Here is a 14,404-nt window from a genome sequence, read left to right as displayed (position 1 = left end):
CGTGGGGAGCACATGGGCCGCTCCTAAGGAATCGAACCTTCGGGCTTTGGCGAGGATGCCACTTCTCATTTCGGGGCTTTTCACTGGGGCTGTCAGAGGAAATAACAGGGCTGTCTCTGGGCTTTCAAAGGAAGCATCCTGCCAAGACATCAAAGCCAAAAAAGATGCTTTTAGCTCTGCCAGGTCTTCTGACAGAGCTGTTAACAGATATCACCTCAGCTCATAAGGGTAGACCTCGTGTGCGTGCGCGCGCGTGTGATTGTTCCTTCATGTTCTCAAGTCACAACATCCCCCCACCCCTCCGCTGCCCAGGGAGAAGGAATCCTGAAGGGTAGGCGCGTGGTGGCGGTGGCGGCTGGCGGGTGGAGTGGAGGAAGGAATTGGACGCAGGGGTCTTGGGTTTTGGTCTGCACTCCTGGTTGCCCAGCTCGCTCGTCTGCTCCCATCCTTGTCTCCATCTTTCTCATCTGTTAAATGGGAATCGCTTTTGGAACATCACTCGGGAGACCCTGAGTTAATTCCTGGAGTTTTACGGATTTCTCCCTAGCCTACTGAAATCTTATGTGGGGGAAAGCCTACGATGTGGCTCCCAAACCGTCAGGTACCCCCTGGGGTGCTTTGTAGAAAATACCCTTCCTGCGCCCCCATGCAGACTTTAAAACCCGACAACCGAAAGCAGGCCCAGGAGTCTTTACTTTTAACCAGCAGCCACGGTGACTGACGGGCAGCCAGGTTTGGTGGCCTCGGCAGGAACACGTCCCTCGGCTTCTCCTGCTGCAGAAGTGGCTAGGGGGAGGCCAGTTCTGTGCCATGAAGACTGGAGAGGTTTCTTGCTGCATTCTGTGCTGGACTAGAGAGGAACGGCATGTCCCCAAGGGCAATGACAGTTTGGAGGACAATGCAGCCGTGGGGGAAGAACCGTAGGAGGAGAAGGGAACACAGCATGCTGGATGCCTGCTAACGCAGTATAGGACACCTGTAGACACCACAGGTCCAGAGCAGCGCAACTGGTGGCTGGGGGAGGTGAACTTTAAGACGCTATTTCTTGGGGTGCCCGGGTGGCTCAGTCGGTTAAGTGACCGACTTCAGCTCAGGTCACGATCTCACGGTCTGTGGGTTTGAGCCCCACGTCGGGCTCTGTGCCGACAGCTCAGAGCCTGGAGCTGCTTCAGATTCTGTGTCTCTCTCTCCCTCTCTGTCCCTCCCCTGCTCTCATGCTCTGTCTCTCTCTCTTTCAAAAACAAATAAACATTATAAAAAAAAAGATGCTACTTCTCGTGTTTTTATGGCTCCGTTGCTCAGACAATTTTTTTTTTTTTTTTTTAAAGAAAAGGCATTTGCTGATCTGGTTAAGCATGGGCAGGATGGTGTGAGCAGATACTGTTTATAGGCATAATCTGTATCATCCCTACAACACCGGCACACGGCTACGGTCTCCCTTCCACAGATGAGGAAACGGAGGCTCAGAGAGGTTAAATGGCTTGCTGAAGCGGGTGGAGCCCGGACAATCCTGGCCCTACACCCACTGCTTGGTCCCCGGAACACACAGTTGTTAATCGTGAACAATTCCATTTCCTGACACTGAGTCTATAAATTAGATTTCTCACAAATTCTGAGTGGCTTTCTCCCTCTGGGAGTGTTCGAAGGAGTAAGATTTTAATTGAATTGTAATGTCTTTTTCCACTTGTTACTCGGAGATGCTCTCTCCTGAGGCAGGAAAAAGCCTGCATGGCCTCCTGTAGCCAAAAACGTTTCAGGGGATGAAATGATGAAATGAAGTCTGTGGCCGGGGCACGTGGCCCACCCCCATCAGCGCCACCGTGCACTTAGGCAACACAGGGCTCCGAGAGGAGGCTGGTGTTTTGCTAGCCGTGAGGAAAAGTGGCGACCTGAGACAAGGCAGCAAGGACTCAGGCAAAGAAAGCCAGCTAGGCCTGGGACGGCAGACCCGTTCCGGGCCCATGTGAGCCCAGACCCCAGAATTAACTCATTTACTCAGAAACAACGAATTCCACAGCTCCTTTGCCAGGTGAGACCTTAGCCTCATGGCTGTCTTTCCCCCCCTCGGTCCTCACCGTTAGTGCCCACCTGGTTGGTGGAGACAGACCCAGGCTGGAGCCAGCTCTCCCCGGGTTTGAATCCCGACTCTGCCGCTTACTGATGGAGAAGTCCCTCCTTGTCGGGCCACAGCCCGAATGCCCACCTCACACACCCCAAACCCACGTGCAGCCTGGACTGCTCCAAATGCAACAGACTCATTTGCAAGGGCCAGCCTCAGTTTCCACATTTAGAAAATGGCGGGGGGGGGGGGGGATTCTCCAGCGGCAGGATCGGGCTGAATGAGAACCTTTACCGCTGGCCTGGTCTGGTTCCCCAAACAGGTGACTTTAGCTAGTGAGCTGGTATTAGCAGTGAAGTGAGGGTAAGCTGTGCCATTCATCCTGCACCCGCACCCCCTGCTAGGTCTGCCCTCGGGTCACCTGACCTCATTCCCCAAGTCCCCCTTCTCAGCTGCCAACCCCCAGGGAAGGTGACCCAGCTCATCTGAATCTTGCTGCTCCGAGATTTTCTTTCTCATGTTTTGTTCGTGCCCATAGAAATTTCTATGGCAACTGTGCCAATATTTTTAATCTTCCTAACTTTGCCTGTCTATTTTAAAGATTTTGCCTTCCATCTTGTTGAGAAGATCAAGGTCACGAGACAAAGGTCACCTTCTTCCCCATCTCCACACTCGTGTCTTTCTCTCCAGCTCAGAGGCGGTAGTGGGTCTCCCCATTACCAGGCTAACCCCTCCACCTGGCCTGCGGGCCCCGATGCTCCTCAGGGACTCTAGCCCAGCACTCATCAGTGCTCTCAACTCCCCTCCTTTCCCTGGATCCCCTTCCCTCCGGGAACACCTCCATTTGCCATTTCCCTAAAAAAATAAACAAAGCAAAACAACAGTAAAAAGCAACACCCCAATTTCCCAAAGCCGCTCAATTCTGCCCCGGTCTACACATTATCGCACCAACTCTCGCTTTCTATGGTGGAGGTGGGGCGCTCAGGCCCCCAGTGAAGGAGAGACTGCTCCTGTCACTTGTCTCCGTGTGAGCCTGGACAACTTATGTCAGACTTCTGAAGCCTCGGCCTTTCTGTCTGTAATTCGGGCATGAAAACGGTACCCACGTCAAAGGGTTGCCAAGAGCATCCAGTGAACGCCCTGGCTTCTAGGTTTGGCTCTGGGCCTCCGACGTGGTGTGAGCGCTGAGCTTGCAATCCGTGTTAGTGAGACTGTGCAACCATCAAAGCTCTCGAAGTTTGGGATGGCTGTTGCTCACCTCTTCCAGTCCCATCCCGACTCTGTGGGGCAAACTGCCTTCCTCCAATTCCTCCATCCCAAAGCTCTACACGCAACCTGGTGGACAGCCAGCTACCAAACAGCCTGCCCAGCCTGGCTCCTCTCTATAGGGCCCCAGACCTTCTGCTCCGACTGCTGGCTGACAGTGAGGCCAGCCTGTGTGGACAAAGGCTGGATGGCCCATTGTCCACTGAAACCGGATTTTTTTTTTTTTAACAAGGCCAAGATGATTCATGAAAACCAAGGAAAATAATAAATAAATTAAAATACCAGCGGATCCGGGGTGCCTGGGTGGCTCAGTCGGTTAAGCGGCCGACTTCGGCTCAGGTCATGATCTCGCGGTCTGTGAGTTTTAGCCCCGCGTCGGGCTCTGTGCTGACAGCTCAGAGCCTGGAGCCTGTTTCAGATTCTGTGTCTCCCTCTCTCTCTGACCCTCCCCTGTTCATGCTCTGTCTCTCTGTCTCAAAAATAAATAAACATTAAAAAAAATTTTTTTTAAATACCAGAGGATCCATCCCTGCTCAGTTGGAAAACAGATTCTACTCAGTCACCCCTCGTGGAAGGTGTAGCTGATGGGGAAATTTGGCGAGGCCGGGCTGGATGGCCTCAGAGTCTCCTCCAAGTGTGTCTTCTCTGCCTCTGTGACCATCGCGGGGAGTCTCACAGACACCCCAAATTGAACCCTTCTAGAACCAAGCTGATCCCTTCCCTCCCAAACGTGGTCTTTCTGTAATGCTCCTCGTTCCAAACAAAAGTCCCATAATCTTGTCCGTTATTCAGGCTGGGAACCCGGATTCTCCTTCCCCTGTCCTCCCCCTGCCCCCTAGTTTATTACACCGGGTCTTCCTGACTCTGCTGCTTTTACCATGCCTCCCAGGCCCTCATGCCTCTGTGCGAGGTCAGGTTCTCCTCTCGCCCTCCCTCAGCAGCTGCAAACACTCCCTCCATCCTGGCCTGGCCTCTGAGCTTCACCTGCCAGCGGCCTTTCCCGCCGCCTCTGGCCATGGCAGTTCATTCTTTGCCGAGAAAGGACCCACTCTTGGTCCATGTGGGCCCTCCGGCAGTGGGCGTGGGACTCAGTTCTGACCGCTCAGAACCCCACGTCCTCCAGCAACGGCGAGTCATTACAGAACGGGCTCATGGCCCGAGCAAAGCAGTCCGAACCAGTGGTGTTCCCTCTGGGGCTTCTTCCGGAACCACTGGGAGACACGTGCTCCTTTCTGGTGGAGTTACCGAGCCGAACGGATGCGAGCACACAGTTTGCACCACTGCCAGCGGCCTTCTTGCCACACGAGGGGGAACAAACCTGAGAGTTGAGCCGAATGCTGGGCTGAGAGATGCAGACAGTGAGTCCTGAAAACATCCCACTGAATGCCGCTCGGCCCGAATCCAACATACTTATGTCAGTTTGATGGGGCTTTCTGTCACCTGGAATTGAAAACATCTCGAGAGACACAGTTTCAGGCCAACCTCCTCCCTGCCACCGTTTCTTCCTAAAACAGCGATTCTCAGCCTTTTCCTGCCATGACAGACATGCTAGGTGACATGGCCATTTGCAACATTCTCTCGTTCTTGTTGTGATGGCCATTATTCCACACCATCCCTTCCCACTTAAGGAAGATGCGCAGGATGTGAGCGGGAGTGCCATTCATATAGGGTCACTTTTGCGTCCCTGCTAATCAAGAAAAGACAGTCATTCACAAACTTTGCTACTTTACTTCTGAAGCAATACTTCTTGATAATACGTACCTCACAACTGATGCCATGACTGAACATCATGTTTCTAAACACAGATCTGACCACATCATCCTTGCCTCGAAAGCCTCGCTAGGGGTAGGGGGAGCTGGTTGTGAGACATGCTTTTCACCACCCGGTTCCATTTGGATACCCCCTTCCCATCCTCGAAACTTCCTGGTATTCTAAAAGGGAAATACGGCAGAGGACCTGTTTTTTTAGCAACAGAAACATGGGCCTTGGAAAAGAGAACGCAACTTATATATTTGTTGATTCATTCATTCATTCACTCACTCGTTCATTCACTCCGTCCCTCAGGTCTGCTATATCCCAGTCACCGCTTTCGATACTAAGGAAAGGGGCGCCTGGGTGGCTCAGTCAGTTAACTGTCTGACTTCGGCTCAGGTCATGGTCTTGCGGTTCGTGGGTTTGAGCTCCACATTGGGCTCTGTGCTGACAGCTCAAAGCCTGGAGCCTTGCTTCAGATGCTGTGTCTCCCTCTCTCTCTGCCCCTCTCCTGCTTGCGCTCTGTCTCTCTCTCTCTCAAAAATAAATAAACGTTAAAAAAAATTTTAGATACTAAGGAAATAAGACAAAAGATTTCTGCTCTCAAGGCATCTATGATCAAGGAGGGGAAGACAGAAAACAAATGGAAAACAACATCTAGATAGTGCTGAGTGATTTGGACAGAGTTTTGAAAAATGATGTGATGGTGACTGAACAGCCCTGGCAGAGAGATAATCAGGGGATGCCTCCTCAAGGAGTTGAGTTCTGGGCCTAGAACTCTATCGAGAACGAGCTGCCTTGACGTGATTGTGTGTTATCAGTGACCACAGAGGGGCAGACTCACTGACTGCTGACGACATTTGAAGTTTGCCGCGAAGTAATTTTCAAATTGTTCAGTTGTTATTTAAAAATTCTGTTCTCCCCAACGGTACTTTCTTGAAAGGCTTTAAAAAGCTTCATCGAGAAAGACAACTTTTCACTTACTAACATGAAAACAAAACTCTTCAATAGTTTTATAATGGAAGAAAGTTCTTCTTTTCCTTACTTAAGACAATTGAGGAACAGTTGAATCTGAGATAAGTGGAGAGCCCCAAACAGCTCCAAAAAAAGTTTTGGAGGGGGGTGCCATCTGTGAGTCTAGATAAAATATTAGAAAAAATTTTAATCTCCAGGTGTTCTTTTAAAAAAGTGGATTAAAAAACCAAAACTATAGCATACAGGTTTTTTTATTTTTTGGTTTCTGAAATAGTTTTTTTCAAGTAGGTAAAATGAAGCATTGTCTTGATGGCTTATACACAAAGACTTTGCACCCAAAAACCATACACTGCTTTCTCTTTTTTTAAAAAAAGATTTTAATGTTTATTTATTTTTTGAGTGAGAGAGAGAGAGAGAGAGAGAGAGAGCGAGCAAGGCAGGGAGGGGCAGAGAGAGAGAGGAGAGAGGAATCCCAAGCAGGCTCCGTGTGTCAGAGCACAGAGTGACATGGGGCTTGAACTCATGAACTGTGAGATCATGATCTGAGCCAAAACCAAGAGTGGGATGCTCAACTGACTGAGCCCCCACAGGTGCCCCCATATTCTGCTTTCTTTGTGAAAGAAGTGAAAGGCTAAAAACCAGAATCGAGAAGGTCCACTGGGCATCAAAGTTGGAAGGTTCTCAGAGATGACCTAAGTCTATCCGTTAGGTAAAGTCAACCAGGAGATGTGGGCACAGACAGAAGGCAAGCATGGCGAGAAGACACAGAATCCTATCCTTCACCATCATGGTAAGACCTCAGTGGCCCATCTTCCCGGGCAGGGAGGTGAAGTGTCTCAAAGGCAGTTGTGTTGGGGTGATGGGTTCTGCTGGGTGGCTGTCTGTCCTCAGTATCATGGTGATGTCAAGGAGTTTTGAGCTGAGAAGCCAGTTAAGTAGAGTGAATAAGTTCACTAGCTTTGGAATTAGAACAAGTAGAGTGAAAGTGAGGCCCCACCTAACTCTTACCAGTTGTATGACATTGGCAATATATTTCACCTCTCCTAGGTTTGGTCTCTTTGTCTGTAACTATGGAGCTAATGCCTACCTCGTAGGATTGTGAGGATGTCATAAATGGTGTAATGCTTGTAAAGATCCCATCATAATCACAAGTACCTGTAAACGCTCAACAAATGGTAGCAATGTTGATGATGAAGTAAGGGACACCCCTCTATGATGTGTTATTAACCAATAATTATTATGGTAGAGAGCATACGTCAAAGGCAAGGTTAATCGGATCCCCCGGAGGGGCTCAAGCGAGCTCAGATGCAAGCCAGGATGATTGGGAAACTGTCTTTGTGTCTGCCTGGGTTTCGTATCACAAATCTATCACACTGTACCATCTCTACTCCCTCTCTTTCTCTGAGCAATAATCTTGTAAAAAAAAGCCACAAAAACCAGCAACAAGATTAAGACACATGTTGAAGCAAAGTGGCTTCGTTATTTCTGTAGTTAATTCCTGGTGCTATCATCCTCTCCAAGGCAAAGCATCCTTTTTCTGGGTAGAAAGAATCATAACAGCCGCCACCAGACACAGGCACACACCCACACACCCACACACCCACACACCCACAAACATGGCAAACCAGGGCTGGGAGCAGAGTGATGGGTTTCTGAAAGCAGGGGGAAAAAAATCTCGCTGAGACAGAGAAAAAGGAATCGATTCTGGTTTTACGCATCACATTACATAAATAAATAAGGTGGCATGAAAAGTGTAATATGGGCCTGCTCTGATTTACAATCCATCAAATTCTGCTATCAAAACATTTAGAGAGGCTGTGAGACCACAGGCATTCATCACATCGACAACTCCCGGTGTAACCTTTTCATTTCCCTCCTCGTGGGTGGTGCGTGCTCACCCCATCTTCCTGGAGCCTGGAGAGGAGTGAGGTTTCTCTGTTCCCCAGGCACGCGTGGATCAGGGCAACACAGGGCTTTTTAGCAGTCGCTTATATTCTCCCGTCAGATCCCTCTCTCCATTCTGTCCCCCAATCTGCCTGCAGCCCCCCAGCTCATCCTGTGCATCCCCCAAACCACGGCTCTCTCTTGAACCTTTCATCTCTACCTTGAAGGGACTTCCCTTTATCTCAAAGCCTTGGATACAGACTGAAGGTTTACTCTTGCTCTCTGATAGAACGTGCTCCACAAAGCCACTCATCCACGCCACTCAAATCCTGGACGAAAATCACATGGGTTTAAACTGCGTCCAGGGGCCACGGTTCTGCTTCTCTCTGCACAGGACTCAGGGTATAGGAGGTTGAACAATGGCCCCAAAGATACGCAGGTCCCAACTCCTGGAACCTGTGAATGGGACCCTACATGGCAAAAGGGACTGGGATGATGGGATTCGGTTAAAGACCTTGAGATGGAGAGACTATCCCGGGTTACCCAGGTGGGCCTCAGTATAACCTTACGAGGGGAGGGACAGAGGGAGACTTGACTACAGATGAGAAGATGATGTGAGGGCAGAAATGGAAATGGTCAGACGTGCCTTGAAGGTGGACATGGGAGCCATGAGCCAAGGAATGCAGGCGGCCACTAGAAGTTGGGGAAGAAAGGAGTGGTTCTCCTCTGGAACCCCCAGGGGAAGCTGGCCCTGCCCACATCTTGGCTTTAGCTCGAGGAATCTGACTTTTGACTTCTGACCTCCAGAACCGTATGGGCATTTGTGCTGTTTGGGGCTACTCAGTCTGTTCTGGCAGGCCCAGGACATGAACACAGGGCCAGGGGAGCCAGGGCTGCGGCCCATGACCTTCCTCTCACCCCACGCCACTTCTCTGGTGAACCCCTTCCTGTTTCCAGGCTGGAGAGAGCTGGGCTGCTGTCTCTTTGGAACAAGCTGGAAACCCTGCTGGACTCAGATCCACAAGGCCAGCGCTTGCTGCCTCCCGTCTCCATAAAGTTGCCACAGCTAGGATGATTACCTCTGCTAGAACATTCCAGAATGACAGTCTTCAGAGGGACACGTGTGAGCACGCACATTCACGCAGTGGCATGGCTGCTCACCCTACCCCCAAGTCGGGTTCATCTGCCTGTCTCATGCAGTCACCCCCTGCCTGGTCTTCACCTTCCCACTCACGGCCCCTCCTCCAAACCATTAATCCTCCAGAAAGATCTTTTAAAATCATAAACCACATTAGCGTAAGTATCCTGATGCTCAGGCTACACCCGCGAGGGTTTACCTCAGAATCTTGGGTGGGGACTAGGCATCAGCATGTTTGACAGTTCCCCACTGATGCCGACAGAACCGCTGGAGGACTCCCATGCCATGGTAAGCAAGACGGGGCGCACCCCTGTAGAACACCTGGCTCTGTGAGGTGAAGACCTCACCCTGAGCCTGTCAGAGCTGAACTGTCTTTTTTTTTAAAAGTTTATTTATTTTTTATTCAACGTTTATTTATTTTTGGGACAGAGAGAGACAGAGCATGAACGGGGGAGGGGCAGAGAGAGAGGGAGACACAGAATCGGAAACAGGCTCCAGGCTCTGAGCCATCAGCCCAGAGCCTGACGCGGGGCTCGAACTCACGGACCGCGAGATCGTGACCTGGCTGAAGTCGGACGCTTAACCGACTGCGCCACCCAGGCGCCCCTAAAGTTTATTTATTTTTTAGAAAGCATGAACAGGGGAGGGGCAGAGAGAAAGAGAGAGAGAGAGAGAGAGAGAGAGAGAGAGAGAGAGAGAGAGAATCCCAAGCAGGCCCTGGACACGGGGCTCGATCCCACAAACCGTGAGATCTTGACCTGACCTGAAATCAAGAGTCTGACGCTCAACCGACTGAGCCATCCAGGCGCCTCTGAGCTGAACTGTCTTTAAGGTGACCTCACACACATGTTCCTTCTCGCTTCCCAGGGCTGCGGTGACAATCGGATGAGGTGATGGGGACAAGGTGTCTTCTCTGCTTCCCCATCCCTGCCTCTCTCCCCTCCTTCCTTTCCCATTCTTGTCCCCAACCCTCTCCCCTTTCCTTTCTTCCTGCTTTTTTTTTTTTTGAAGTTTATTTATTTTGAGAGGGAGAGACAGTGTGCATGAGTGGGGAAGAGGGAGAGAGGGAGAGAGAGAATCCCAAGCAGGCTCCATGCTTGGTGTGGGAGCCTGACGTGGGCCTCCGTCTCATGACCACGAGATCATGACGCCCCTTTCTTCCTGCTTTTAAAGGTCACCTAAGGAGTAAATGTCCTGGAGTAGGTCACTAAGTGGAGGCAGGCTCCTCAATGGGCCGAAGGCTAATGGAGAGAGAGGCACGGGGCCCACAGCACGGACTTGAGTTTCTCCCACACAGCCAGCAGCTACAGCTCCTGCACAAATCCTCTGGGCTCCTGGGGTGCAGGATCCCTTGCACAGCTGGGCCCTGTCGCAGATGAACTCAGTGAAACCCAGCATTCCTGGACAATTACGGAACACAGACTACAAACCTGAACCTGAGCTTGTCTAGCTCCGCTCATTTTACAAGTGAGGAAACTGAGGCGTAGAGAAGTGTCACGGTCTGTGCAAAAGACCACGTGGCCTCTGGCAGCCCAGTGGCAAGGTGTGCCCTACCTGGGCCTGGAACAGCCCCCTGACCGGGGAGGGTTCTCATGATAACACCAAGGACCGGCTTTGCACTGAAGGGCGAAGGTTCCGGTGGACCTTGCTGATGGGATGTCTTGGTGGATGGACCAAGGACGGGGGCTGTGGGAGGGCTGACCGCCCACTCCCTCTTCCAACACATGGGCCTGGCAGTGTTTCCAGTCTCCCCACTGCCAACATATTTGAGACGCAGAAGGAACGCAGAAAGGGAAGGTCCTTTTTGGGATCACCTTTATCTTGGGGGCAAAATTCTTACCAAGTGAGTCCAGTATGGGAGGACTCTAGAAAATCATGATTGATTTCTTTCTTTCTTCCTTCCTTTCTTCCCTTTTCTTTCTTTTCTTTTTACAGTTTAAACTTGGGAAAGAACATGTAGGGGTTGCCCACTCTTCCAGAATTCCTCCTTCACTTTTTCTAAGCAACTGTGCCAACTGCTGCTCTCTGGTAGAAAATCACTGGTCTGCTTCTTCCTTTTTGCCAACGATCCTCACCATCTCCTCCACACCGACAGTAATAATGGTCATGGCGGGATGGTAACAAGCACCCCTCAGGTCTGGACTGTGAACCACAATCCGGCACTTTTACGGACGTCATCCCGTGGGAGCTCCTATGCCCAAGGAGGCAGGCAGAGCAGGAAATAGTACAGCCTCTATTTCCCCATGAGGCCACTGAGTCTGAGAAGAGGTTTTCCTCTGTGATCCGATCCAGAGCCTTCCATATGCCAGCTCTCTGCTGTTGTACAAACAGGAGACACAGCGCTGGGCCTGCCTGCTGAACTGAAGGAAGAGCCCAAGCTGGATTCTTCTTTTGCCTCTGTGGTTCCTCGTTTTAGGCCGATGCAACATTAGCTCATCATAACCAACCGCGTGGCATCTGCAGCTTCCTAGATAGTTCGATCTCTACCAGCAACTACTTGCTCTACAGATGACGGTGAGAAATGGGTATACAAGTGTGTTATGGGGGCAGAAGGACAGGAAACAAAAAAATACTTGGTGAATTTCTCTTCAGATATGAGGGGCCTGTTATTGTGATTTTGTCCTTTTCCAGAGGAATTTCCAACTGACGGGTTTTGTTTTTTTAAAATTTGTTTCAGTGTTTATTTTTGAGAGAGAGAGACACACACACACACAGAGTGTGAGTGGAGGAGGGGTGGAGAGAGACAGGGAGACACAGAATCCGAAGCAGGCTCCAGGCTGTGAGCTATCGGCACAGAGCCTGACGTGGGGCTTGAACTCGCAAACCACGAGATCACGACCTGAGCCGAAGTCGGACGCTAAACCGACTGAACCACCCAGGCGCCCCATCCAAATGACGGTTTTAATGTGCCAATGCGCTATGACCCAGGGTACAGGAGCTTAGTCAAAATATAAAGTAACAGATGCTGATGATATGAAGATGCAAAATCACACAAATAAGAAATGGGGTCACTTCCTGGATGACTGAATGGGCCACAAGGTGGGGGCATCAAGCTCTCTGTCACCTGCGGCTGGCAAACACAAAGTCACCTTGGATGCTCCCTCCTGTGCCATTCTTCATATATGTGCCCAGGGCATGGTACATTAGCACATGAGTTTGTCCCTCTCCCTCAATCTGAATCCAAGCTCTATCACTTGTTTGTAATATTCTAGATGGTTCCATACTCAAGCTATCATCACACCTTGTCTGGGTTACTGAAATGGAATAACTTTCCGTCCTTCCATCATCTTGTGCCTTGCTGCCTGCTGCTGGGTACATCTCCCTCCATCTCTGATTTCAGTAATGGCCAGCTGTGGCTCCCGATTATCTGCTGAATGTCATCTGACGAGCTTTTGGGGTCTCCCACGACACAATTCCAAGGCTCTTACCAAAACTCACACACCCTTTTCCCTGAACCTTCTTCTGCTCTGGCAGACTCTTTGCATCCTCCACCCCCCCCACCCCCACCCGCCAAATATTTTTAAATGACTTGTCAGCCAGGCCACCAGTCCAGGCACTGGGGAATGAACTAACAGTCCAATTTCCCCTGATAAGCCAATATTCTCAGAAGCAAGGCTGTCTGGCTCTTAATAACCCGTTAGTTTGTAGTTCCTTTGTTCACCTGACAGATACGTGAGTACTCACTAAGTGCCGGGTTCTGTCCTGGAGACTGGAAGTAAAGAGGACGGGGGGGCAAGCTAAGCTTACAGCTGTCCCCTGGAGTTTAAGTCTAGTAGAGGAGAAAGAAGATTGCAGAAGCAATGACAATGCAAGAATGCCAGGCACACTCTAAGGGACAGTAGGGGGTGCCAGGGGAGAGAGGAGAGAAGGCTGGGAGAGTTGAGGGGAGAAGCCTCACTAGACTTTGTCCCGAGGGTAATGCAAAGCCACTGAATGCGGAGGGGGAGAAGTCAGAGATGCACGTAGGAACTGCCGGGCATTTTAGAAGGCACCAGGTTAAATCCCTCTATGTCTGGCACTTCCTTCCACAGTCTGCCTTCAGCTCTCTTTCTGCATCCCTAGGAGTCTGATTCTACTGCAATGCGACTTCGATCAGCCAACGCACTGAGCTTATGCTCCCCACCCATCTCACTGTGTCACTATGTCACTATGTCCCAGGCACTGCACTAGGTTGTGAGCCTACAAAAGCAAGCAAAAATAACACAACCCCCAAGGCAGGCTGAATAATGGCTCTCTGAAAGAAATCCAGGTCTTAATCCCTGGAATCTGTGAATGTTACCTTACGTGGCGAAAAGGATTGTGCAGATGTGATTAAGTTAAGGATCTTGAGATGAGGAGATAATCCTGGATTATCTGGATAGGCCTTAAATGCAATCCTAAGTGTCTTTATAAGAGGGAGGGGGTGGGAGATGTGAGTTGGAAGAGCGGAAGGCCATGTGACAGAAGCAGAGGGAAGCAGAGTCAGAGAGAAGAATCTGGCTTTGAAGATGGAGGAAGGGGCCACAAGCCAAGGAATAAAGAGAACACGGCTCTAGGTGCTGGAAAAGACAAGGCAGCAGATGGTCCCCTGGAGCCTCCACAGGGAGTGCAGGCCTCTTGGGGAGTTTCCCATAACCCGTGGGATGAGGAGAACACACTGGGCCTGGTTTACAGATGCTTCTGCACAGCTGGATGCACAAACTGTCCGAGAGTGCGGCAAGGGGCCACGGAATGCTCTGGTCTTCCTGTGTCCCCCACAGCCCTCAAGCAGCTGGCTTGACCGATCGGTGGAATGACCTTTCGAAGGTTCAGTTACAGCAGTCGCCGGAAGTGGATAGAATTCCCGTTCTCGTGGAGTTTACCATTTAGAGCAAGACCTAGCATTTAACTGAGAAATCCTTCAAATTAACAGCCAATGACAAGCTGATAGCAGCTGGACAGCCCGACTCTGTACAGGGAGATCATTCTCCCGTGCAGCAGCAGGGGAACTCTTAAATACCCCAACACTCAGGCCGCACCCCAGGCCAATTACGCCACATTTCCTGGGGGTGGGATCCAGGCATCTGTATTTTTAAAAGGATTCCAAAGTGCAGCCTGGCTTGAGGAGCCCTGGTCTCAGGCCGGTCACCTCCCAGGAGAGCGGAGCTGGGGAGCGTGGGTATTGCTTCTGTTGGGGGACGCTCGGAGATGGGGGTTGTTCCTGCACCGTTTCCCTGTTAGGTGTGGTCATATTCTGGGCTGTCATCAGAAAGTCCAGTCCTTTCTCTTTGTATCCGCCCCTCCGTCCCATGTCCCTTCCCTCCACCCCCATCAGGCCTTCCTCCTGGGCCACTTGCACTGTTAGGAGGCCT

At 50.8% G+C, this 14,404-nt stretch overlaps 1 protein-coding gene across 5 annotated transcripts in view; it reads right to left on the bottom strand.

The window, feature by feature from the left end:
* ZHX2 (zinc fingers and homeoboxes 2) overlaps window positions 1–14,404 on the bottom strand; it is a 164,095-nt gene that overhangs the window by 25,396 nt on the left and 124,295 nt on the right. For 2 of the 5 annotated variants that reach the window (XM_040494347.1, XM_040494348.1), the window contains exon 3: window positions 38–138. The exons of the other annotated variants lie outside the window; for them this stretch is intronic. The gene's annotated coding sequence lies outside the window, so the exon portion shown is untranslated. The remainder of the gene's footprint in view (window positions 1–37; window positions 139–14,404) is intronic. 5 annotated transcript variants of the gene reach the window in all.

The sequence above is a fragment of the Herpailurus yagouaroundi genome, unplaced genomic scaffold (assembly GCF_014898765.1).
Source record: "Herpailurus yagouaroundi ecotype Mexico unplaced genomic scaffold, PumYag 186, whole genome shotgun sequence".
NCBI classification, from domain to species: Eukaryota; Metazoa; Chordata; class Mammalia; order Carnivora; family Felidae; genus Herpailurus; species Herpailurus yagouaroundi.
This window is presented reverse-complemented; position numbering and strand designations above follow the sequence as displayed.